This window comes from Triturus cristatus, chromosome 5_2 (genome assembly GCF_964204655.1).
Source record: "Triturus cristatus chromosome 5_2, aTriCri1.1, whole genome shotgun sequence".
Lineage (NCBI taxonomy): Eukaryota > Metazoa > Chordata > Amphibia > Caudata > Salamandridae > Triturus > Triturus cristatus.
Genome location: NC_140588.1, coordinates 1,024,184,643 through 1,024,211,388, shown reverse-complemented (window position 1 = coordinate 1,024,211,388; position 26,746 = coordinate 1,024,184,643).

Here is a 26,746-nt window from a genome sequence, read left to right as displayed (position 1 = left end):
TGTCTTAAATTTAACAACTCTATATCTGGCAATCCTGTGGCATTACGTCGATCATGCATTTTCTCGAATTGCATTTAAAAATCACTCCTGTTGTAAATATGAGGGGCATCAGAATTTACCAAGGATACAGCCCAAGCAGCTGCATACGAGATCATGAAGACTATATGTGACAGTGCATCTGGAACGGCTGTTAATCAAACCATAAAATGGGGTTGTACCTGGGTAAAGGAAAGTCTGGGTCTGAATCGGATCACCAGAAAACTTCCCTGGTTGAGCCAAAGGTACTTCAGCTGAAATTGTAACTGAGACCGTCTGGGGACTGATGCCACCGTTACTGCTACAGGTGTCACATGGTAGGTTGTAGCTGTACTCAAATGACCCTGGATTTGAGCCACTTGAGGTGCGGGAGCTGAAGTTTGTGTGTGGGCCACCACCAGATCTTTCTACATGTTGTAAACAGATCCTTTATAGATGACATCTTAAAAAGCCTGCACAGGAGGAGCAAATACTGTTGGGCTTGCAATTCTGTCCGACCCAGTTCCTTGGCAGCAATGCACTCAAGATGCCGTCCTTCTAGCAGCACTGAGTCTGAGTTTTAGACTTCGCCTAAGTATTGATGTGGCCAAATGGGGAAAGGGAAGTCAGGGTGTGTTGTGCAGGGAAGGTGACCTGTAAGGAAAAAGGTTAGTTAACTTTTCTTAGTTCTACTTTCATGAAAAATTGTTTTCACATTTCACACAAGAAAATTCTGGTTGTTTCCACTAAGACGTCAAAGTCCAGAATTACAGTTCCTTATTGTTAGAAATTGGCACAGAGCAGTTGGGCTTCAGTTAAGAGGCAATGTGTAAAGTATTTTGCAACACTTTAGACAGTAAGACAATGAAAAGACTAAAAAAAGACTCCACACCTTGGTAGAAAACTAGATTATGATTTTATAAATAAAAAAGACCAAAACAAAAAAGGTTCAACAAGTATAAGTCGAGATATGAATTTTCAAAGAATAAATGGAAATTAGTGGAAAGAAACAATATGTACTTAAATGGGATGACTGGTCCTGCTTAACCGGGGCAAGTCGAAAGTTCAGGCCAACCACGATGGAGTGGTGGCCGGGTACAGGGACCCACTTGGGCCCTCTGAACCACAGTAGAATGATTAAGAATGTGTCATCATTGACAAAGATGCGAAGTGCAGCTGAAGCAATGCGTCGGTGTCGAGCCAAGCAGTAGACAAGATGCATCGGTCTTCTACACGCAACTGTGGCGATGCATCAGTTCCGAGTGCGAGGAGTTGTTTCCGAATGTTATGCGTTGCTACTGCTCTCAGAGTTGGCGATGTGTCCATTCCAACATTGATGTGCAGGGTCCAGAGGCGCCAGGTCCCCTCCATGCAACGACAAGGATGCATGGTTCTGACTAACGCAAAGGAAAAGATGTGCCAGTTGCGATGAGGATGCATGGGTTCTGGTTAAAGCAACATGTTATACCCACTTCCAAGAGCCTAGGACTAGATTAGCACCACTTGGTAGTGTGAGACTTTCATCAAGCAAAGTCCAGGTGCTGTAGCTGAATACATTAATGTCTTTAATGTCCCTGACACCTAGAACAGGAGACAAGCCAGCAAGCCCTTGGAGTCACTCTGGGTTCAAATGATACAGGCCCAGTCCTTTTCACTCAGGCAGAAGAGTACCAGGCAGCAGAGCATCTCAGCAAGGCAAGAGCAAAGCAGCAGTTCAGCTGAGTGGTAATCCTTCCAGCAGCACTACAGTTCTTCCTGGCAGACGTGAACTGGAGTCGTAGTGTCAGAGGTCCAGTACGTATACCCAATTGCGTATTCAGCTGTAAGTGTAAGGCTGTGCCCAGGTCCTCACTCCCATCACCCAGGATGTCCAATCAAGACACACCTAAGCTTCTTTTGTGTGTGGCTGTCTAAAGGGAATACATATAGCCCAGCTGTAACCCAGCCCAGATTGAACAGAGACAGGCAGCTGGCACCAAATGGCAAAATTAAGTAAAGGCCAACTGTCTAAAAGTGGCATTTGCCAAACTGTTAGTTAAAATCCAAATTCCTCATACATTTTGATTTTAAATGGTGAGTCCAATGACACCCAACTTGAAAAGCCTATCTCTTCACAATTGGGAATTACACTTAAAAGATTCAATAAGGTAATCACAATGTTATTCTATGAGAGAGATAGGCCTGGCAATCGTGAAAAACAAAATTGGATGTTTTTCACTAGCAAGACAAGTAAATCTAAAAGTACATGTCCTGCTTTTTTAAGTACATTGCATCCTGCCCTGTGGGTCATGCATGACCCACCTTAGGGGTAAGTTATATGGATAAAAAGGGAAGGTTTTAGGCCTGGCAAGAGTCTTGCCAGGTCGAAGTGGCAGTGTAAAACTGCACATACAGACTCTGCAATGGCAGGCCTAAGCCATGGTTAGAGGGCTACTTAAGTGGGTGGCACAATGAGTGCTGCAGGCCCGCTAGTAGCATTTAATTTCTGGGCAAAAGTAGTGCTCTCTACTAAGAGCTTTTAACTAAACGTAATATGCCAATTAGGCTTAAGCCAATATTCTCATGTTTAGGGGAGAGAGCACATGCACTTTAGCATTGATCAGCGGTGGTTAAGTGCAGAGGGTATTAAAGCCAGCAAAAACAAGGTCAGAAAATGAAGGGAGGCAGGCAAAACTTGAGGGGAAAACCACCCGACTGCTGTCAGGTTAAATAACGCAAAGTTCTGAATATTCCTGATTTAACAGCTGTAACAGTTCTTTTCAAGGTTCATTGTGAGTTTCCAAAACAAGCTTATATATCCAAAGTCAAATCTCCACTGATAGGGAACTAGGAGTTAGTTGCCAATGTGTCTCGTGTGCTATGGTTGGTTGATCTCCCTTCACCAACAACTGGTGTGAACATATATGTGCCCCCAACTCGCCAACTTACTGGAGTTATGTTTTTTCCCAACTCACCAAAAGAATTTATACTTAAACATCAGAAGGCAGTACCTCATCCGAATGTCTGAAAAAGGTGAGTTGGAACTGAAAGCATGCAGCTAGAGAGTGCCATGTGCAGCTTTGATCTGTAAAAAGACTTGAACAGCTCTCTGAAAGTGAGAAAACCTCTTGGATGTTTGGCTCCTCAATATGGCAGCTCCTTTCCAAAACCAAACATGAATAGAAAGCCCAGTTGATAGGACACAACCTCTTTAAATAGAGGTGCATAATCACAAGTTGGTGTCCTTAAGCATGTTCCAGTACTTGTACCTGCTACCAAAGGGAAACAACAATGAAGTCATCAGAGTCAGCACAAACAGATGAATATGGTCAGCAGGTCATTTGAGCATGCACCAGAATGGACACCTGCTGCCAAAGAAAAATAACAAATGAGTCATCAGTCAGCACAAACAAACGAGTTACATAGTGAAGCCGCTTACTGGCACGAGTGTTAAAACGCACAAAACAATAACAATAAAGACTTTACAGTAATACAACATATCTCAGTGTTTAAGCATCGAAATATTATTGGTACAAACATACTGATGGATGGACTTTTAATACTTGTCCTCATACTTCCGACAAGGAGTTCTATACATATGATTTATAGCATACCAGTAGCTGTATTACAAACCGGATACACTGTCCTTGTTCGCAACGTAGTTAACTATTAACAAGGACCGCCTAGCACAGACTGGGCCAATGCACCCTGATAATAAAAAAATGCTGCCCCCAGGGCAGATGGGATCTCGTGGCTGCCCTAGTGGCAGCCCATTTGTGAAATATGAAGTAGCTGCTTGAATCAGTTGCTCCATCTTACACTGTTGTTACGGCACCCACCTGCACTTCAAAAGGGAAACATAAATCCTCCTGCAGGCAGACGCAGTGAATGACTACACACACTTGAGGCACAGGCCTCAAAAAATCTACTTACCCACTTGCTATGGCAAGCTATATTTTATCAAGTCGAGCTATTTTTAGCACCTTATTGTCTGTTCTAGCAGTGAACTTAAGCTGAAAGAATCAGGTGTTTTTTTCATTCAGAAAGTGAATGAGCAATAAAGACTCCTTTAAATCTTGTTTTTATCATGTAACATTTGCTTTCTGTTAAAGGACAGAGATCAATTATCTGTTTTTTTTACTAATCGTTTCTTATATTATCCTGGAGTTTTTTCTATCAAGTGAGTTGTCTGACAATCATTGTGAAAAAAAGGCTGTAAGATGCAGGTTTTTTCCTAACACACACCATTCAAACAGCATGTAAATGAATAGTACAAATATTATAGAATACATCAGAAATTACAAAAGAACAATTATTTGTAATTTCGAAGTGTGATGCAAACACATTTAGGTCGGAGCAAAACAATTCAGAATACTTTACTTTGTGAGGACAAATGACAAATGTTTGCAGAAACTCGATTTCCAAACACCCTACACTATGAAGTTTAATCAGTAAAACCCCATTTCAGGGGGAAATGTTGTGGCCATTTCATTGGAAAATCTGCTGATTGCATATATGTGTGCTACCACTTCATGCTTCAGGTATGTATTAATTAAAAGTGATGGTTTTTAAACATGATTTGAGAAACATTCCTACCCCTGCCCTGATAACAATGTGGTTAATGAACTAAGAGGCAAGTCAGCTGTCATGTGTATCCTTTAGGGGGCTAGATTTGTATTATACATGGAGCAAAAGTTTATTTTATTAACTCAACCAAAAGATTGTTTTTTACAGCTGATATGCTAAACCTGCATATTTGAAGGTGCTCGCATATGTGATAAAGAAGACAATTGTGGCTCAGTGAATTAAAATATTTGCCCAGGATCACATAATTTGAAACCAGTTTATAGGTGAAGAGCATTATAATTAGGTTGAGTAGATTATTTAAGTCACTAGAGCTGCAGGTCTAGTAACATTTTTATGATTTTTTGAGGCCTGAGGGGGTATATTTGGGAGGCCAAAGGGAGCCCCTTACCCTTCCTCAGAGGCGTGTTGTCATGGGCCGCACTAACTGTGCACCACCTGTTTGTGGCACACAATCTAGGCACCTCTCGACAGCATCTTTGCCTCTGCGCCTGCATCCATAATGAGGTGTAGTAGGACAGACAAAGTGTTTATCTCACTTGCATAGGGCCAAGCCTCCATGCAAATCAGAGAAAGCCCTCACTCAATAGCCTGCACCCAATAGCGCTGGTCTGATCGGTATCATGGAAGGGACCTCACCAGCATCTGCGGCTCCCTGGGGGAGCAAAAAGTGGACTTGCATGCCTGTTACACCCCCAGGCCACTGTGCCTAATATGACCTCTTGGATTACTTGTACCAAACAGCCAATAGTATAATTAAGGTTCTTTGTTTTTCTTTTTCACTGATTATTGCAGATGAATAGAGACAGAAACCATTTATTTTCCTATCTGTATTTATTTTTAAATGTTGTTAAACCGAGTTTGGATTGTTTTTTGAGTGAATCCAAATGTTGTCATCCATGATTGTCAGGTGAATAGCTGTGCTGATTGACAGGTGATTAGGATTAAATTAGGAAATACATTTTTGTATAGAGGCTTAAAAAGTAAAACATATGCCCAAAGTTAATACTTAAATGTGGATGTTTTATATATAATTGCACTGATTTATCATCTGCGGGTGTTCAATATATATAATTGAAACCTGGGAGACCTTCAAGCATCATTGCCCATTTATCAGTTGCATAAACGTGGAATTTTGTTTCACAAAACATAAAATAAATACATTAATGTTTTTAGAATAAAGTTTTACAAAAATATTAAAAGTTGGCTGCTCTTGTGTATCTATAAATGCCCATGCGCAGGCCGTCTTTGAATGTTTTTGTAAATAAAGTGTGACAAAACATTCTAAGATGGCCACCCATCTGTGCGCTTGCACACACATGTGCATGCATGCACATGCAAAGGTAAACATTTTAGATTAGGTGAAAAGCCCCTTCCAAGATGGCTGGCCTTGTGTCTGCATGTCTGCACATGCAAGGGCATCCATTTTGGGATGGGTACAAAACCCATTTTAAAACATGGAAACTTCAGGCAGTGCACACAGGATGCAACACACTGCAAGTTGTGGCGAGTGCCCGTTACCAGTGTCTGGAGTACTGCCAATCATTCATATATTTAGAAATACACTTGTAGCAAATGTGTTTGAATGCATGAGAGACGAAGGGGGCTTCCGTCCAGCCTTCTGCTGTTTTGCAGACCATGGAATGGCAAGAGGAGACAAAAATGAACCACAGAAAGAAATATTTCGTGAGGCAGGACCTATCACATCACTCGAGTATCTTGTACCACAAAATCAGGTTCACTCCTTTTTTCCCCCTTTGGTCAACAGGTTAATCAAAGAAGCACCAGATTAAATAAATGTACCAGATGGTGGTAATTTATATCAAGATTCATTTGAGTGCCTTATTTGAGAGTTAAGCAAACACAAACCCGGGCAAGTGAAGCCACGAAACTGGATTTCACAATGGGAGGAATCAATCCCCTGATGCACATTAGCACATCAGGGGTAGATTATACCATTAGGCCCTTGCATGGTACATACACACCTCTAGTTGCTTCAGGAGTCTTTTAACCATAACTTGAACGGTTATCTACTCTATGGACAAAGTAATAAATTATCATATCCTCTATTCTAAATATAAAAAACCCACAGCAAATCCTGACTTTACTCACTGGTTCTGAGTTCATGAAATTTTAAACTCTTCCTTCTGTCAGTCACACATGACTCTGAAATGAGCAGCATGCATAAACTGCTTTTCAATAAAGTAAACCTTGAACTGATGTTAGCGCATCAGTCGTAGCTGGAATTCGAATTCTCCTTGCTATTGAAATACTTTGATTTTTCAGCGATCCTTTGTTTTGCAGAGCAACGACATTTTGTAGTAAATCCATCTTTTTTTTTGCGTTTCTGAATTATTTAACTTTTGAACTCTGTAAAGTTGGTATTTTTAAGCTTTGTGCAATTTGGGCCATCTACCAACGTACCTTGCCTGAAGGTGAGTACCACTTTATCATGGAAACCATTTTTACTACTAAAGGTGAACGCTTCGCATTTTTAGGAGTCCATGGCGAAGTGCAGACAAAGAGCAACATTTACCTGCTTTGCCTGCTGTTGGATTTGTTGCCGCTTTGTACCTTGCGGTCTGCTGTACTCACCGAGCCACCGCTGTTGGACATTGACGTCACCGTGGGGAAGGAAGAGAGGAGCACTACATCTCCCAGGTGCCCTTGGCTGCTTCCACCTGGGCCTAGGGCCGCCCACATGCCCTCCCGCCCACCGGTCCTTTAAATAACCTCGCGGAACCCGCTGGCGCGGGTCCCGCTTCGCTTTGCCTGCTTTTGGATTTGTTGCCGCTTTGTACCTTGCGGTCTGCTGTAGTCACCGAGCCACCGCTGTTGGACATTGACGTCACCGTGGGGAAGGAAGAGAGGAGCACTACATCTCCCAGGTGCCCTTGGCTGCTTCCACCTGGGCCTAGGGCCGCCCACCTGCCCTCCCGCCCACCGGTCCTTTAAATAACCTCGCGGAACCCGCTGGCGCGGGTCCCGCTTCGCTTTGCCTGCTGTTGGATTTGTTCCCGCTTTGTACCTTGTGGTCTGCTGTACTCACCGAGCCACCGCTGTTGGACATTGACGTCACCGTGGGGAAGGAAGAGAGGAGCACTACATCTCCCAGGTGCCCTTGGCTGCTTCCACCTGGGCCTAGGGCCGCCCACCTGCCTTCCCGCCCACCGGTCCAATATCAACTCACCACAGTTTCCGCTGCACGGAACGTGCGCGGGAATGAGCCCGGGCGAAGCCCGGGACAAGGGCGGGGCCATCTGTGGCCGTCAGGGGCCAGAGGAGGCCGGGCCGGGCCATTCCTCTTGGTCCCACTGTACTGTTGTTTTTTTATCGTAAAGTGTCTCGTAATTTACTACTCTGAGGACTAATTTCAGGTGTTCTGACAATAGTGTTCAGTCTATTGTAGTATAGGATTTGTCTTGTTCTCTTAAATTGAGCACATGGCAATGTCTACGCGCTCGGGAAAGGGAGGTGGGTCAGGCGGGGGCAGAGCTAGTGGCACCTTAGATCAATTCATCATACGTGCCTACTCTGTCCTCGAAAAGGAAATAGCTATCACAGAACGCCGACTCTCTCTTGATCAGCTTAATAATAAACGCTCCTCATTGGGCAAAATAGCAATGGCTGTTTCCCCTGTTACAGAAAGTAACCAAACAAATAGTATTACATTTGGGAATAAACAAAGTACGGCGACTAGTTTGCATACAAATTCAGATAGCTCTATAGGTCATGGGCCTTCAACACAGCTAGACTTGTCGTATTCACCTCTGTTGAATACTCCAACAGCGGCTTCTGAGACCATTATTAACATAATTCCCTCCCCTGAAATCCCAGTCTCCCTTGAGTCAACTAATATTGCAGGACCTAAAACTGCACCAAGCAAAAGGAAAAGAGTGGGTAGTGGCCAAAAGGGTGACCATGCTAAAGCACCAAAGAAATGTAAAACCAAACCGCGTAATACCAATAATGGGAAAGTGGGTCGCAAAGTGATATCTACACCTCAACAACAGAGGATACAATCATCCTCTGTGCATTCTAATAACCTGGTCCCTCAAACCTCTGTAGAGCAGCTTCCCCTAAATCCTGGTCCATTTGGCCCTGAGTTTCAATCTTCCCTTGTTGGCCAATTTGAACTACTTATTAGATCTTTTACTCCCTCTGATTGAAAAAGTGAAGCCACTGTCTGAGAGGCTCGAGAGATTCGAGCAGGCCTCTCTAGACAACTTCTTTTCTCTTAAATCATTAATTAAGTTGCATTCGAAGATTGGCCACAATAATCCTGTCATTGCCGACCCCCTTCCTAATATCCAAAACGAGTCTATTTCTCAAGCTGCCTTGCTACACCCAAATACTGCTCCAAGTTTAGGGCCTAAGAATGGAGCCATTGTACCAGGACCCAAACCCCTTGCACCTACGCTTAACCTGGGCAGAAAATCCACGAAAAAAAGTTAGTCCCTGGCCCAACTAAAAGTCATGGAAACCCTGAAGCACTAGGACATGAGATAGAATCCACCCAGAATATGTACAAATCACCTAGTAAGGAACCTGTACATGATCAACCGAACGATAATGTTATCTGCACCCAGCAAAACCTACCTCACATTAATTTGCCACCGGAGTGCCTACCCTATGTTGTTGTTCTAACCGGAGTCCCTCAGCTCAAAGCTGGCAAGCTTGAATCCTTTACCGAATTAAAAAACAAAACAACGCATTGGCTAAATACCAACAAGCCGCTTCCTAGCCATCTGGATGGCCATGTCCTCTATGTCAGAAGGGCTTCCTGGGTGGGTAATAGACCTAAGAACACGTCTGGTGACTGTATTCTTGTAAACTTCAGGGATCCTCGTGTTACAAGGTTAATTTGTGACCAACAATCAGGCTTTGCTGTCAATGGTATAGGATGTCTTGACTTAAGTCAATTCTATTCAGATTCTGTGTATTTCCATCATTCACAGTCCTTTTTCCTTTCGGCTCATGATGGGCTCCATAAGGGGGCCCGGTTTACCAGTGGAAATGATTATTCCTCTTCTGCCTCTATTAGATATCGAGAACTTCATGGCCATTATGATTCCTATTGACATGGAAACTCTGTCGCGGTTGGAACTTATACCTCCGCTGGCGATCAAAATAAAGAAGATATAGAAACTCTTACTGAATCAGCTGGGGATCCCTTACCTAACACTCTGAGCCTCCATGCCCAGCAGCAAAGACCACAGTTTACTCTAAATCTCCAGGATACAAATTATTTGTTATTGCCCCCTACACCTAACTTGTCTCAGGTTATCCCTAGTTCTGCCATTCCTCTTACAACACGGGATTTAGTTACAGACGTCCCTCCCTTAAGGGTTCTAAGTTGGAATGTAGCTGGCATTGCTAGCAAATTAGATCTCCCAAACTGGAATTCTTTGATAGAGCCCTACAGCATCTGTATCTTCCAGGAGACTTGGAGCACAGTGCCCCACCATATGGTTGGCTATACCACCTTTTTTGTGCCGGCCATTCTATCTTCGTCTGGGAGAGGACGCCTCTCGGGCGGTCTTCTTATCTGGATCAGCATTTCTCTCGGGTGCAACACTAGGCAGACCCAAAATATCTCTCCCGATATTCTAAGGCTTACTCTCAAGGGAGCTCAGGGAAGGAAGTCTCTAGACATATTTAATGTCTATGCCAGGGGTTTAGGTGGAGGAGCCTTGTCACCTGTACTTACACTTCTTGAGGGCGAACTGCGAAAGTGCCATCACACATCCCACGTCCTGGTAGCAGGAGACTTTAATTGTTCTTTTGAGCCCTTTGCATCATTAGACCTTCCTGATTTAATGGAGGATGATGCCAAAAGAGGCATTCCGATATTATCATTGCCCCCCATTAGGAGATGGACAAAATCAGTTATACATATGAACACCATGGCCCTAGAGTTCGGATTAAGGGCGGCAAACGGCAGAACAGCTTCAGACCTGCAAGGCGCCCACACTTATAACAGGATAAACCATACCTCGAGGATAGATTATATACTCCTTGATTTTAAACTTTGGTCATATGTGGTGGACATGGAAATAATTCCCTCTGATGATAGCGACCACAACCAGTTATCCTTAAGTATGAAACCATTATGGGAGGGAGTAAATGGGTCTTTGATTCCACCAATAGTTAGCTTTATGCCAACCCTCGAGGTGCGCCCCGCAAACTGCGAGAGGCGCCTTAAATGGCGAAAAGTGATGCTTGACGAAGAGAAAGTTCAGTCGATTGGGGCAATATTGTGTGCAGCACAAGTCGAGCTGGCCTCGTCCAATATCCATGAGGCTGCTTATGGCAAGCCTCCAGCCGTTTTCCAAGGTATTATTAAAGAGCTGGGGAATTTATTTCGAGTATATGGTAAAGGCGGGCCATCGAGGGGGGGGGACAAGCACAAATTCATGGATGGCTGGTACACACAAAATTGTAAGCGGAAGAAATCTGCCTTAATTATGGCACTCAAAAGCAGGTTCACGCCAAAGATCCAGCTGGCCAGGAAGGAGTATAGGATCTGTGTGACTAATGCTAAAATGGATTGGGAGGAACAGTATTGGCAGGCATTAAGGGAGGCTTCCTCAAAACGTGACTCAGGTCCTTTCTGGAGCATAATTAGGACCAAGAACAGACCAGCCCACGAACTTATGACATGTAACATCACTAGCGAGGTTTGGTTTGAGCATTTTTTCAAACTTTACTCCTCCCCGCCCGAGAGTGAGGGGGAGCTTTTTCCCAAAGAGGCTTTTACCTCCATGGGTACATTGAACACTGACCCTTTTACTGAAAGGGAAGTGGTCACTGCTATCAAGTCCATCGTTCCCCAGAAAGCAGCTGGTCCGGATGGTATCCCTGGTGACGTCCTCAGATTAGATCCATCCAGATGGGGGAAGCTCCTCTCCACCCTAATTAATGCCATCGCTAATGGTGCTCCGGTCCCTGAATCCTGGAAGGGGGCTGAGGTTGTCCCGATTTTTAAGAAGGGTGGCAGGGACGACCCAGCCAACTATCGCCCAATTAGTCTGATTGACTCAACCCAGAAGGTTGTCGGGAAGGTGATTCTGGAGAGGAACCTATTCTGGGCGAAAGAAAATAACATCCTTTCAGACTATCAGGCAGGCTTCAGGGTCAGGACAGGTACCATAGAACAAGTCTTCAGACTGCTCCTCGTCTACTGGAAGGTTGTCCTTCTCGGAAAGGGCAGCCTCTATCTCGCCTTCATAGATCTTAAAACAGCTTTCGATCTAGTTCCCCGAGCTACTTTGTGGGGCGTCTTGGCCAACATGAAGATTCCCCCCAACTTACTGGCTCTACTAATAAAACTCCACGAGGGGAACTACGCACAAGTGCGGTGGGGCTCACAGGGCCAGAAAACGGAGAGAATCCCAGTGAACAGGGGTGTCCGCCAGGGATGTGTTCTTGCTCCTACCCTTTTTTCACTCTGTGAATGGTGTAGTGGAGCACCTGCTGAAAGTTCCTTCTGATGCGCCATCCCTGGCGGGCGAACGTATTCCAGCTCTCCTGTTCGCTGATGACACTCTTTTGTTATTTAAATCACCTTTGGGTCTTCAAACTCTTCTCGACAGCTTCCAAACCTTTTGCAATGGTAGAGGCCTTATAATAAATTCCGCCAAAACGAAATACCTAATACTGAATCCACCTAAAAAATTAGGGCGGCCCCCAGTTCTGAATGCGGCTAACCTCGAAAGAGTAAAAGAATTCGACTACCTGGGTATCCGCATTTCAGACACTATGCGATGGTCACCTCACATACAAAAGATGCTTTTAAATCATAAGAGGGTTACTGGTGCCCTCCTCAGGGAACATCGTTCTTCCATGTCTAGGCCAATAGCCCCAGCCCTAGAGATATACAAAGCAAAAGGCGTGAGCTCGGCACTTTATGGCGCCGAACTATGGGGCCTGAATAACATTGACGAGCTTGCTAAGTCTGATTGCAGTTTCTATAAGGAACTGATGGCATTACCCTAGAGCACTCCAGTAGTGCCTCTGTTAATGGACTTGGGGTGCCACACGATGAACGACTTGGCAAAAGTCCGCCCCCTTCTCCTATGGGCCCGGCTTTGGTGAACCCCTGAGCTAGCCAAGTATGCAGAGGGACTGACTGAAATATTGTCTATGTGTGGTTGGAACAAAATCAAATGGCTGAAAGATGTTAAGACCTTGCTTTGTGACCTAGGTCTCAAAGACGCCTGGGTGAATAGAACCTCACCCCCGAAAGCTGAATTAAAGAAATTGTACTGGAGTTGGGTCACTGCAAAGAGGAATTCTAGTCTTTATGGTGGTAGAAGCACCACTGAGTTTTTAAGGCTTAAAGATGAAGTGCGCTATTAGCCCTATCTTGATATTATTCAGAAGTCTTTCGATCGGGCCCTCTATTTTAAATTTAGGGTTGGTACACTTCCAGTGCGCGAACTAACCGCACGCTGGAAGCCACCTTTCCAGACATCATCATTTTGCCCTCACTGTGAGACTCGAGTTGAGTCAATTGCACATGTCTTATTTGCATGTCCTGAATATAAAATCCCAAGGACCTATTGGCTCAAACCTTTGTGTAGAGACTTGGGCACAAGAGACCATCTCATAGCTTTGCGCATTCTTAAATCAGATACACAACCCCTGTATGTTTGCGCATTATCCAAGTTCCTGAGGTGGTCTTGGCTCATAAGATCAAAAGCCCTAGTAGTCCACACATAAGCAGTCCTTTTGTCATATCGTTTGTTTGTATTCCTTTTTTAAGAAGCTGCCTTATTTATTCTGTTTATATGTATTTTTTATCTTCTGTCTGCTTTGGATATCTGGTGATATCACAGTTTTATGACTAGTCCTGCCTTTTTATATATTTGTTTATGTCATAAATGTACACGCTTTTAAGATATGTTTTTATCGAAATAAAGCTTATTTCATTCATTCATTCATAAATGTAACATTTGGTATTTTCGGTTTCAGAGAAGGTCCGACACTTGCATCTGAATCAAAACTTGCAACATGGGCCCAATGAATAAATAACCAATATAAGCACGCAGGGGCTGTGGGAGGAAGGACACTACACCACCTTCCCTATTTAGAGCGAAAAGCGGTATGTCCTGTTTTTACTGCCAGGGAATACCTGACTGTGGGGAATAGAAAAAAACATATAGTGACTCTCACATCCTCAGAGAAGTCCAAGGGAGGTGAGGTGATATTTTTGTTTTTCAGAAACAAACTCCCACTTTGGAAGTCTATTTGTGCAAAACAAAAAAGTTAAATAATTTGGTGAACGGCTGTCAAAACTGATGAGGGTTGTACACCAAACATGTTGTGCTTCATTTACAAGAAAGAGCAGCAGCGTGGCACCACAAGCCCTTTAGCTGTGCCACACTGCGGCACTTTCAAAGCACAGGGATGTGTCTTCCTATCTACAAGGATATGATGGACTCCTTTGCTCTCCCCTACGCTGGTGCACAATTAGCTGCCATGCACTGACGCAGTCACCCTTGCACCTTGGTGCTGCATTAGCACACATAGAACTTGTAAAACGTAATTTTTTTTATGACTGTTTAAGTGCAGGAAGGGATACCTTCCTGCACATAAACAATCATAAAAGGTGATTTACTTGTTCTATATGTGCTGCAGTTTGCAGCACACATAGAAATAGGACAAAAATGTGAAGAAATGAAAAACAATTCTCCTCGCTGTGCCTCCCTACGACCACCCTGGGAGGAGTAGCATTCACACGCATTTCCAGGTTTAAGATTTCCCGTAAATCTGGAAATGTATCTGGTTCCATGGATGTTGCGTGGCAACACCCACACCCATGGAACGCCCCTTTCGCGCAAAGTGATGCGTGTAGAGGGGCTGTATTTACAAGGAGAAGACAAGCCATGCAGGGTGGCTTTTCCTGTCCTTGTAAATATGGGGCAGCAAAATGAGCCGCAGGTGCATCCCAAAAAGCGACGCACCGGTAGCTCAAGGGGCTTATAAATAAGCCCCTTTGTACCTTCAAGGAATTTGCCATAACATCTGTTCCTTTCAAGGTAATGAGATGCCTGGTCATTTCTCATTTTCGCTGACCGTAGTCCATCTCCTGCCACCCTTGCAGATGAAGCCAAAGCTTAATTGAGGCCCAAAGTGTACTATTTATCTCTATTTAAAGACTGTGAAAGCCCACTCTTTACTTGTTTAGAGATGAGATGAAAACAGATTAGTACGTGCACCGAATGGTGTGTGCATCACCAATGTGCTACTCTGCTCTTAGTATTAGCACTCTGGAAGTGAATCCTGGAAGGCATTCGGAGTTTCAATGTGGGCACCAAGGGCCACATCAAGCAAGAAGAATGGACTCTGAGGATTGCACCTGTGTGGCCCCAAATGAACAGGGACATTGTCTGCAGCATATTACAGTGCTCACTGGACACTCCAGTCCATTGAAAAGTCAGATAGAATGATGCCAGATGACTTTGTAGCAGCACTAAGAGCATTAGCTGCACCTTGTAATTACAGAACATTTTAGATGAAATGTTAAAAGCTCAGATAGGGCAAAAATAGCTACAAAACGTATACATGATAAATGGTAAACGACAAAGAAGTTAAGTTTAGAAAGGACTACAGAAATTGCAAAAAGATTTCAATATGTGTCTTTGGACATAGAACAGTTGGTGGAATGTGCTTATGGTGAAACAAATATTCATGAGTTAGGACCAAAGAAGGATAGGAATTTTGGTCACTATTCAAATAGTACTAGAAAGAATGATGGAATAAAAAATAAAGATACCACTAACGTTGATTAAACTGTCACAAAAGTAAAAGATGATTGAGAAATGATATGTTATAGATGTTGTATGAAAGGCCATGTAGCTACAGACAAAGGGTTTTTGAAGTATAATCAAATTTGTAGAAGATGAGAGGACATTATGCTTGAATGTTTAGAGATAGAACTGGTAAGGTAAATAAATACAATAGAGGGCTCGACCCAGTCACAGGATAAGAGAATAAGGGAAGAAGATGATCTTGAAGAAGATTTTACAAATATGTGGATTTGAGGGATCATGGTAATTCTCATTTTGTGAGATTCAGGATAATAAGAAACCTGAAAAAGGTAATGGCAGATTCAGAGATGCACATTCCATATTAATTTGGCGTGATATGCTTCATTTTACCAATGCCAATGACGTATGGAGAGAAACAAATTGATTGAGTTCAAGGATAGGAACATATCATCCTGAGTGAATGAAGCAAAGATCGGGGTTGTTTGCCATAATGGCCACAATCTGACTGGTGAGGGACCTTCCCTGGGTGTGAAATTTGAAATTTCTTCTGTTCTGGGCTTTCCCACCAGAAATCAGTGGCTTCACTGGGATCTCATTCGATATTTGTCTGATCTTGTGGAGCTCTCCTCAGTTACAGACTGCTGACTAGCCCTGCTGAAGACTTTGGACTTCCATTTATTTGACAAATCCCAAGGCAAGTCCTCCAACAGGATAGAACCGGCTCCATGTGTCTGACTCGCACTCCATCACCCCTAGGTCCTGGTCTACCACAACTGGTTGAATGCTGTTAGCACTTTACTGTTTTTGGTGCTATTTTTATTTAAACCTTTCAAAATTCATATCTGATTCCCCTTATTGGATTTGCCTCACTTTGGTGTCATTTTATTTTATTAAAAATACTATATGATGTGTTATGACTTTATTACTGTTGTAGTGCTTCATAAATACTTTACCCTCTGCTTCTAAGTTAAGCTTGTCTGCTCTGTGCCATAGTTACCGGGGTTTGAGCTCAGGTAAATTAAGTGACATTAGTGGTTTACCCTCTCAAGTATTATCTTTATTACATTGGGTGGGTAGTCACACCCACTGAAATAATAACTCAATTTCTTACAGCTACCAGTCTGCAAAACAAAGAACAATTATGCTGTTATAGGCCTTGAGGAATATTATACTAAATGTATAGCCAATTTTGCCTACAAAACAAACCTAATGAAAACATTACTGAAACAATATGCTGGAATGTGAGGAGCATTAGGTGTCTGATGTGTAATTTGGAGCACTTAAAGATGAGATATGCAAGCTCTATATTTAAAACATTTGCAATACTAGATGTCATTCAAAGATTCTAACAGATGCTAATAGTTACATGCTATGTGCAGTTCTGCCACAGATTAAGGAAGAACGTGAGGTTGTAGTAGCATATGCATCAATGACTTGAGGGTCGAAAGAAACCAGGTATTCTGTCATTGAAAAGGAAGCATTGCTATGCATTTGGGGAATTGAATATGTTTGGGATACAACATTTACAAAAAGGACAGGCTGCAGGTCCTTACTAGAATGTTTAATAACAAAGGAAGCTGGAACTGCAACTCTCTGTATCTCTAGATGGGTTGTTAGATTAGAAGAATATGACTTTAGCGTAGACTACATGTCTAGAGTTCAGAGTATAACTGCAGATTGTAAATCTCAGTTACCTTTGAGAGTTAATGAAGAGGAGGGGGAAGAAGACAAATATGTGGTTGTTATGGAAAGCAAAACCACTTTAATGTGTGTATCGCAAAAGGTTTGGAAGGAACGGGTTCAATAAGGCAAGGCAATGAAAAAGATTGTCAAGTGCTTAGAAGAGGAGTGACTGAAGAAAGAAGTGTTTAAAGACGAGTATTAAAGGGATTTGAATGTGGAGGCAGAATTATGGTATCAAGATGGCTTGTTAAAAAAGAAAGAATTAAAGTAAGTGTAAGCAGGCAGAATTATGGATATGGCATAGGAGGGGTATAATGCAAGGAGCGCAATGAGAAGAAGACTTAAAACAGATTTTCGGTGGCCAGGTTTAGATAAGGGTGTGAAGGAGAAAGTGAAACAATAGACACTGTGCGCTTGAAACAACAAATCTAAACAATCAGTTAGTTGTCCCTTAAAGCAGGTTGAAAGGTCAAACAATCCATGGAAGAAAACAGCTTTGAACATTACTAGAGCTTTCTAGATGTTGGGCTGTGGAACAACCTATGCCTAGTTGGCCATACTTTATCACTCAAGATAGTCTGATATACAGTTGTGTCACATTTTGAAACAAAAGTAGTTGTGGAATTTTTAAAAGAATCATTTGCCAGCTAAACAGTTCCCACAGAGGTTGTGAATAATAATTGAGTGCAACTAGTGTCCAGATTCTAAAGCAGAGAAGACATGTCAGGGGAGATTCGCTATCTATATATCTATATAGAACTATATCTATATCTATCTATATATATTATCTACTGGCGGTCACCAGTAGATAGTTATAGTTAGGGCCTATTTTCCATAGGAAATCCGCAACATTCTATTGGGAATATCTTTGGCGCCGATTGACGAATCTTCGCGAAATTCTCCAAACTTTTGGCCAGCTCTGCTCCGCTCCTACCCTGAAAGTTTTGCGGAGATCCGTGAAGCGGGGGCCGAGAAAAAAGGGGGGTCCCACAGCGCGTTTTCCCCATGCAATTTCCCATAGGATCTGTTGTCGCAGCTACAGCCCGAACCGCTGAACGGAATGACACCAAATTTGGCGAAGAGGTAGTCCTCAGTTCGGACTCGTGCCTTTTGCATATTTGGTGTGAATCTGTTCAGTAGTTCCTGAGAAAATTAGGGTAAAAAAGTTAGTGATATCTATGGCCGCGGAGGATCCGCGGACTGTACCCGCACCGTAAGCGCACCCTCCCCGAATGGAGCGCGCACCCTCCAGGAACTGTTGGCGGCCATTTTCTGCCTCGGTAGAAGCGAGGCTGAAGATGGAAGGGGAATAAGTGTGTAAAAGATATAAAGGGGGCAGAGTGGAAATACTCTGACCCTCTAGATCTGCTTAGGGGGTCCCAGAAGGACCCCCTGTGGCCCCTTTTTTTTTTTAAAAAGCGGCCAAATGCGCGCACAGTGCGCGCATTCTATCGCGTTGGATGCACGGATTCTCTTGCGGTGGGTGCGCGGATCCACGGCAACGTTTTTTGAAAAACGACAAGAAATCATTGGTTGTATAACAACTTTCTACACTGAAAGGTAGGGTGTATATTTTTGTTTTTTAAAGGTATGATTGTTATTGGTTAACAAAAACAGATTGTAAGGAACATTATATATGATAAGCTGATATGTTGAAAAGTCAAGCACACTTCCTGTCTTGTGGAGGCTGAACTTGTGACCTGTGAGCTCAGTGCAGTGTTCCATGACCTGTTTCTATGGTAACAGGCAGATGGCAGATTGGGGGAAGGGTTGAAATGTATTTCAGTTGGAAAGGGTTGAAATGTTTAACCAATAGAAATGTGTGTTTGCTATTGAGTTTATGTGCGAAGGATTGTGATTTGATGTTTACATGTATATGTGTGGAAAATGAAAGGGAAATTTTTCCATTCTTTGCTTTTGCTGAGAGGTGCACAGTGCAGAGATTCTGTAAAAGAAAATATGGTGAGTGATTGATATACTCCTTAATCTACAAAAGAATTTGAAAGATAAGTTATTTAATTGTGAGGGGATGTATGTAGACTATTTTGATTTTAATCAGACTAATGTATGTTTCCTGCTAAAGTGTAGGGAGTACTTTTTTTCTCTACAATGTGTGTGCATGTAGAAACCATTCTGTGATAGGCGTTTGTGTTTTTCATGTGTTTGTTGACAGATAACTGTGCAGTTTTTATATTTTGGTAGAATTAGAAACCAGTCATTGTTTATGAATTTGTGAAATGAGTTATGTTATGTTTCTATACTAAAATGTAGTACTACTTCTAGATGTGTTTTGATATAGTGCAAGGGATAGTGTTGTTTGTCTAGAATTACACAGTGAGTCTGTGTGCATTTGGGAACCACTGTGAGAGAAGCATTTGGTAATATGGTGTATTTGCTGACAGATAACTGTTTTAAAACCAGTCAGGTTGTCAAGTTTTAGTAGCATTAGAAGACAGTTATGGCTTATGCTTTCATTAAATGAGTGAGGCATTGACAGTAAATTGCAGTCGTGAAATATGTAGATTGTGTGCAGTTCCCTCACAATCTTGCACTGTAGTGAATGAGTTTTGGTAAGCTCATAGGGATAGTGGTGCTTGTCTAGAATCACACTGTGAGTTAGTGTGTATTTGGGATCAGTGTGAGAGAATCATTTGGTAACATCATGTATTTGCTGACAGATAACTGTTTTAAAATCTGTCATGTTGTGAAGTTTTAGTAGCATTAGAATCCAGTCTTCGCTTAGATGTTGATTAAATGAGTCACGCTTTGACACTGATGTGCTGTACTTAAATATGTAGATTGTGTGCAGTACCATTAACTCTTCCAGAGTAGTGAATGAGTTTTGGTAAACTCCTAGGATAGTGTTGCTTGTCTAAAATCACACTGTGAGTCTGTGTGCATTTGGGTAAGGATTGTGAGAGAAGCATTTGGTAACATCGTGTATTTGCTGACATATACCTGTTTTAAAACCGGTCATGTTGTGAAGTTTTAGTAGCATTAGAAGCCAGTCTTTGCTTATGCTTTGGTTAAATGAGTAAGGCTTTGACACAAAAGTGCAGTCCTGAAATATGAAGATTGCATGCAGTTCGCTTACCACTTCCACAGTAGTGAATGATTTTTGGTAAACTCCTAGGTATAGTGGTTGTTGTCTAGAATTACACTGTGAGTCTGTGTGCATTTGAGAACCACTGTGAGAGAAGCATTTGGTAACATTGTGTATTTGCTGACAGATAACTAATTTAAAACTTCTCATGTTGTCAAGTTTTAGTAGCATTTGAAGCTAGTCTTTGCTTATGCAGTGATAAAATGAGTCAGGTTTTGACACTAAGGTGCAGTACTATGTACTATTCTGTTCACTGTGGCAGAACTGAACATTTAAAAGTTTTACCTAAGCACTGTCCCAGAAGTAGTCTGATTATTTAGTCAGTTTCTAAGTACCAAATAGATTGCTTGAAATAAAAGTGTTCTGACATACTATACACTTGTCTTTTACACCTTCAATTCCCTAGTCAGTATCCATACACTTCCAGGAAACATCCTGTCACTTCCTTTGCAGTCCTCTAGAGACCCATTCAACAGCATGTACTAATCCATTGACTGTGCCAAAACACAAACACTTATAAATTCACCTAGACACTCTCTTTCCAGTACTCTAATGATTCAGTCACTGCCTAAGTAGTCATGCACTGAGCCAGGTCTTAGCACATGGACTACATCAAACCCATATCCACTATGCATGCAGTCCTCTAACCACCTACACACTTGTCTTTCACACCTTCAATTCCCCAGTCAGTATCCGTTCACTTCCAGCAAACACCCTGTCACTGCCGTTGCACTCCTCTAGTGACCCATTCAGCATCATGTACTAATCCATTCACAGCGCCAAACCCTAATAAATTCACCCAGGCACTCTCCTTGCAGTACTCTAATCATTCAGTCAGTACCCAAGTACTCATCCAGTTACCCAGGCATTAGTATATGGACTGCTTCAAACCCTTATCCTCTATGTATGCAGTCCTCTAACCACCTACACAATTGTCTTTCACACCTTCAATTCCCTAGTCAGTATCCATACACTTCCAGGAAATACTCTGTCACTCTCTTTGCAGTCCTCTAGTGACCCATTCAGCACCATGTACTAATCCATTCACTGTGCTAAAACCCAAACACTTATAAATTCACCAAGATACTATCTTTGCAGTACTCTAATCATTCAGTCAGTGCCTAAGTATTCATACACTGAGCCAGGCCTTAGCACATGGACTGCTTCAAACCCCTATGCACTATGCATGCAGTCTTCTAACCACCTAGACACTTGTCTTTCACACTTTCAATTTCCTAGTCAGTATCCATACAGTCCAGCACTTGTCACTGCCTTTGCACTCCCCTAGTGACCCATTCAGTACCAAGTACTAATCTATTCCCTGTGCGAAAATCCTAGCACTTATAAATTCACCTAGGCACTCTCCTTGCTGTACGATAATCATTCAGTCAGTACCCAAGTAGTCATGCAGTGAGCCAGGCCTTAGCACATGGACTGCTTTAAATGCCTATGCAGTATGGATGCAGTCCTCTAATCACCTACACGGTTGTGTTTCACACCTTCTATTCCCTGGTTAGTATTCATACTCTTCTAGCAAACACCCTGTGAGTCACCCAGTGTGTCTCCTTATAGTACTGTAATCATTTAGTCAGTTAGCATGTAGTCTTTTAGTGAGGTAGACTTTAGGGCATGAACTGCTTCAAAGTAGCATGCACTATGCATGTAGTGTTTTAATGATCGTCACACTTGTGGTTCAGGGCTATAGTTTCATAGTCAGTTTTGATATAAAATGTGTTTGTACAGTAATGGAATACTAAAAATTTGAAAGTTATTAATATACATTTATTTGTGATTCTTTTTTACAGATACAGAACAAGAGTGTTTCTCATCTGTTTTCACTCTTCTCGTACAAGATTGTTTGGATGAAGGGTCCTTAGGTGTTTCATCATACTTGCTGTGCCGCACGAGTATTTTTTGTTAGGATCTCCTCGTAACAGAACTCTTTGGCAAATCTTGCGACTGACGAAGGTGGCATTGGTCTTTGTTTGCTCCTTGGAAAAAGTAAAACATTTCCTCACCACTGAAGAAAAACGTTGTTGGTGTGGTGCCCTCTGCAAAACATTTTCTTCAGATTCGGTAAATATTTTAAAGCGGCAACATTTACAGTTTTTGTAAGTTAAACTTACAAAATTGTGTTAGCTGCATGCATTTTATATATCTGTGATTTTTTTCTTGTGGTATTTTGTTGAGAATACCATGTTGTTTTTTTTTTTAACAATCTTTCTTATTTTCCAGGTCTGTCGTCAACATCCATTGTCCCCACAGTAGTCTTCCGCCTTGTTGTTTTTTATTATTGTTGTTACATTTTGTTTATTAGTTTATTGTTCATATATATGTTAATAAAAAAATAAAGTTTGAAAATAGTTTTTCGTTTATATATTTATTATTATAAAAAATAAAGTTTGGAAAAAAAATTAATAACGTTTTTGGTTGTTCTCTTAACTGCTGTGTGACTCTTTCTTGTTCTTATTACTGTTATTTGATGGAGTCCACCATGGTGTTAAATTTTGGGGCACTTATCGCTGGAATACTGGTGATATCTGCAGTTTGCACCAACTTCTGAATAGTGTGTTAGATTTATCTCAACTTTACTTCCGTTAAAGTGCTGATAATGAAATGGAGAGTAACCGTTCCCGTGCAAAAAGACACGAGGTGCACCTTTCCGATTTATTCTAAATACTAAAATCCTGTATTGAATTGCACTGAGGTATTGGCTGCACTTACAGTGTACACACAAAATCTATTAAGAAATCTCATTGTGTTTATATTGATTGGGAATAGTGCGTCAGGTGCTGGATCTTGATGAGATACACTGCTCAGTTCGTATATTGTTCTGCACACGAAAAAAATCACATCACAACTTTCACACCAATTGCAATGCGAAACAAATTCCGGCGATAAGACACGTTAGCACCAGGGATTTTACACCTGCTTTCTGCTGGTGTTAAGCAGGACAACTACCTGCACCATGAAAGGGAACACAGCCAAGAGCCACACCAGAACACCCACAGGTACCATAGAGTCAATGAGCATGATACAGGGATACCCATGAGGTCCAGAAGACTCATCTCAACAACTCCAGGACCGCCAATGCCCCCTAAACCCACATTTTAGTAAGTGTGTCCCTGTGGTCATTGTCTTAGCATGATAGGCCGAGCCCTGCAACATCACAGTGTGCTGTCACCTCAGCGTTGGCAGTGTGCCTGGATGTGTAGCTACGCACGCATCCTCCAACATGCACAACTGGCGTGTGCTGGTCTGGGGTTCACAGGTCAGTGCAGGGGTGTGCCTATCCGGCAAGGGGAACGGGGTGTCTCGGACATGTCCGTGTACAGGAAGTGCGGTAAGTGTGTCTCTGTGTTCTGGTGTGGCCTGCTACAAGAGCCGCAGCAGTTGATGTTGTAAACTGGCATGCACCACCTCCAAACGGCACTGTGATGTTGTAGTTGGAATGTAGCAGGACATGCGCAAATAGGCATTACAATGGTGTGCCGTACGAGTGCACGAGATACAACAGTGCACCGTACAAAAGTGTGGGGGCTCGTGGGAGGGAGGTGCAGCCGTTTGGCAACATAACACACAGTGAACTCGACCATGTGCCACATGCTGGGCATCTCATCCATGATGACCATGGTCGCAGACATCCCACAACACCAACGACTGGCCTTTGTACACATCCTGTATGAATGAAGCGTGGTTTTCACTTCTATGCTCGTTCAGTGGTGTGATGTTGGCGGGTTGTGTGACTTGTGCTACTTGTTGGTGTGTTTCATTTTGGCCATTGTTAGTCTATATGTGTGTTGTACTTAATTGTGCATGTGTGCCATTCTGCCTATCTCCCCCCTCCCCCCACTCCCTGCTTCTTCCTCTTCCTAGTGCTGTTGTGTCTATAATTTTGTTGCTGCACACATAAATACATGTAAAGAATAAATTAGAATAGTTCCTTGAATCTTTTAGGTTTCAAAACTTCTCTATTGGTTTCTTTTTAATTTTCGATATCAACCGTTTTTTTAATATTCAACAACACATAGAAGTCAGAAGTGCAACGTATTCTATCAACACACTTTCTAGAACATTCTACAACACGTGCAGGTTAAAAGTTCATCAATTTTTTAAAACTTAACGATATTTTTTTGTAACATTTTCTTGAATATTTAACGACACGTGCAGGTTAAAAGTTGACGATTGTTTTAAGTTCGAACAGTGCCTTCCAAATGCAAGTAGCAGGTGTGGTTGATCTGAGCAAATTTTATCCTTTGATATGTACTCCACGTTGAAACTGCTTTTTCTTAACAAATCACAAAGATGCTTTTCCACAAAACTAATGTGCACCCTACTTTAAAAAAAGAATGCTTTTCATGATATCTTCAGAGATAAGTTATAGATAGGAATTAGCATTTAAAAAAACCTTTGAAATTCACTGAAAAAACCATAGGTTTCATGCACGTTATAGTTAGGAATTGGCATTTAAAAAACCTTTGAAATTCACTGAAAAAACCAAAGGTTTCAGGGGCGTTATAGTTAGGAATTGGCATTTAAAAAACTTTAGAAATTCACTGAACAAACCATAGGTTTCAGGGGCGTTATAGTTAGCTGGACATTTCCCTCGTACAAAACCCTAGAAATTCCCCTGTTATAGTTAGTTCAGCTAACTATAACTCGCGCCCCCGCAATACACTGCTGATGACGTCACATAATACATCACTCATGACATGGTCAGTGACATCACTGATGACATCACTGATGACATCTCAAATGACATCACTGATAACATCACTGATGACGTCATCTATGTGATAAATTAGTACACCTTCTCACACCCTAATATAACTTTTGATACACCAACTCAAAATTTCAGACGGCCATTTTGAAGACCATAGATACTCCAATACCAATAACTACATACCCACTCATTGACTCTTAGGTCTACATGCACCTCCACTCACTCACCTGTACAGTCACTCATACTTACAGTCACTCCGTACAAGACTATCATATGCATTTATACAGATATATAGACACTCACACACTACCAATCATCCATTCAGGTACTGACACACCTAGTCAGTTGTGCAAATAATTAAACACAGTCCAATTGACTCACCTATACAGTTAAACACACTCAAGTTCACTTACTCATAAAAATACTAAAAAATGTTGACACTCTTATTCAATTACTAGTACAAGCACACACTCATCCATACAGCCAGTCCCGCAATCCCACACTCTCACATATGGATAGTTATTTACTCTTATACACATATACACTGTGTTTCACATATGTAGTTACTATCACATGTACAACTGAGATATACATTCAATCACTAACACACCCTTACATACTGTCGTAAATAAATTATTACGAGTTCAGAATTTCTAGATATCAATATGATTATGCATGAAGCAAGAGGCTGAGTCCGTGGTATCAGGTTCAAAAGGGCTTTATTCAAATAACTCGAGTTATAGGGATAATAGTTCCATCACCACAAGGGATCAGGACCAGGATTCTCAAAAAGGTATTCTCAAACTTTATTCACAGAGTACAGTATATATATGTTTGTAATAATATACGTAAGCAAGAGTGCTTTAGACGGAGCAAGAGAGAATGAGATAAGAGCATGTGGGTGTGTAAGTAGGCATGAAGGTGGGCGTCCACTCGATGATAATAGGTAAGTGTCATAGGTGGGTGGATGCCTAGAGGGGGTTGCGTGATCAGCTGGAACTTTACTGGAACTTTGCCTTACTTGTGCTCAACTCGAGCATGACGTGTAACTGACGTGTGAAAGGGTTGCTATGCAACCGGGGAGTCTGGAGTCTGAAAATGAGGCCTTCAGTGTCAGGGCGACCAGCACATCTTGTATTATCGGGTATCTAAAGTCTGGAGCAGGGACTGATTCGTGACATAGGTTGCCCATCACCAAGGGCCAATGTGGCATTTATTTCTTCGTTTACTGCTGAAGTCTTGCACGGGGGGCTATGGGCTTTTCACTGACGTGAGCTTTGTAATAACACAAAAAGAGACAGAAAGGCTAGGCTTTCTCCTTTGCAGATGGGTCATGTTTATCCCTCCTTCTCCAGGCAGGAATGTGGTTTCGGTAGGAGTAAGCAGATAACCGTGCTTAATACTGTCTCGGACAGGGCCCCTTTGGCTGAGGCCCAAGTGTGCAAGGCCAAGGATACGCAGCTACAGCTTTCAGAGCGTTCTGAGGCCTGAAGCCTCTTTTCGGCTCTGGCTGGGCCACAATAATGGAAATGCGGGAAAATATGATGCAAAACGTGTAGGCCTCAGAGCAGATTTGTCGTTTCTCTCATGGGAGACTGGATTATGGCAGGCCACGTTATAGCATAAGCATCATGATAGACAGGCCATGGAGGGGAAATACATAGGTGACATGTATGTGCACATGAGTGTGGGGGAACACACGGGGACACATAGGCCTCATGATATTTTATTTTCCTCATTCCCTCCTTGTCCCCTAGTGGACCCTTATGTCATATCTATTCTCATTAGACAGTCAATCTGTTCTCGCAGCATTATTTTTCCATTTTCAATGCTTTGTAAATGGGGATGTGGGACACATGCAGTAGCACACAGGCCGCAAATGGC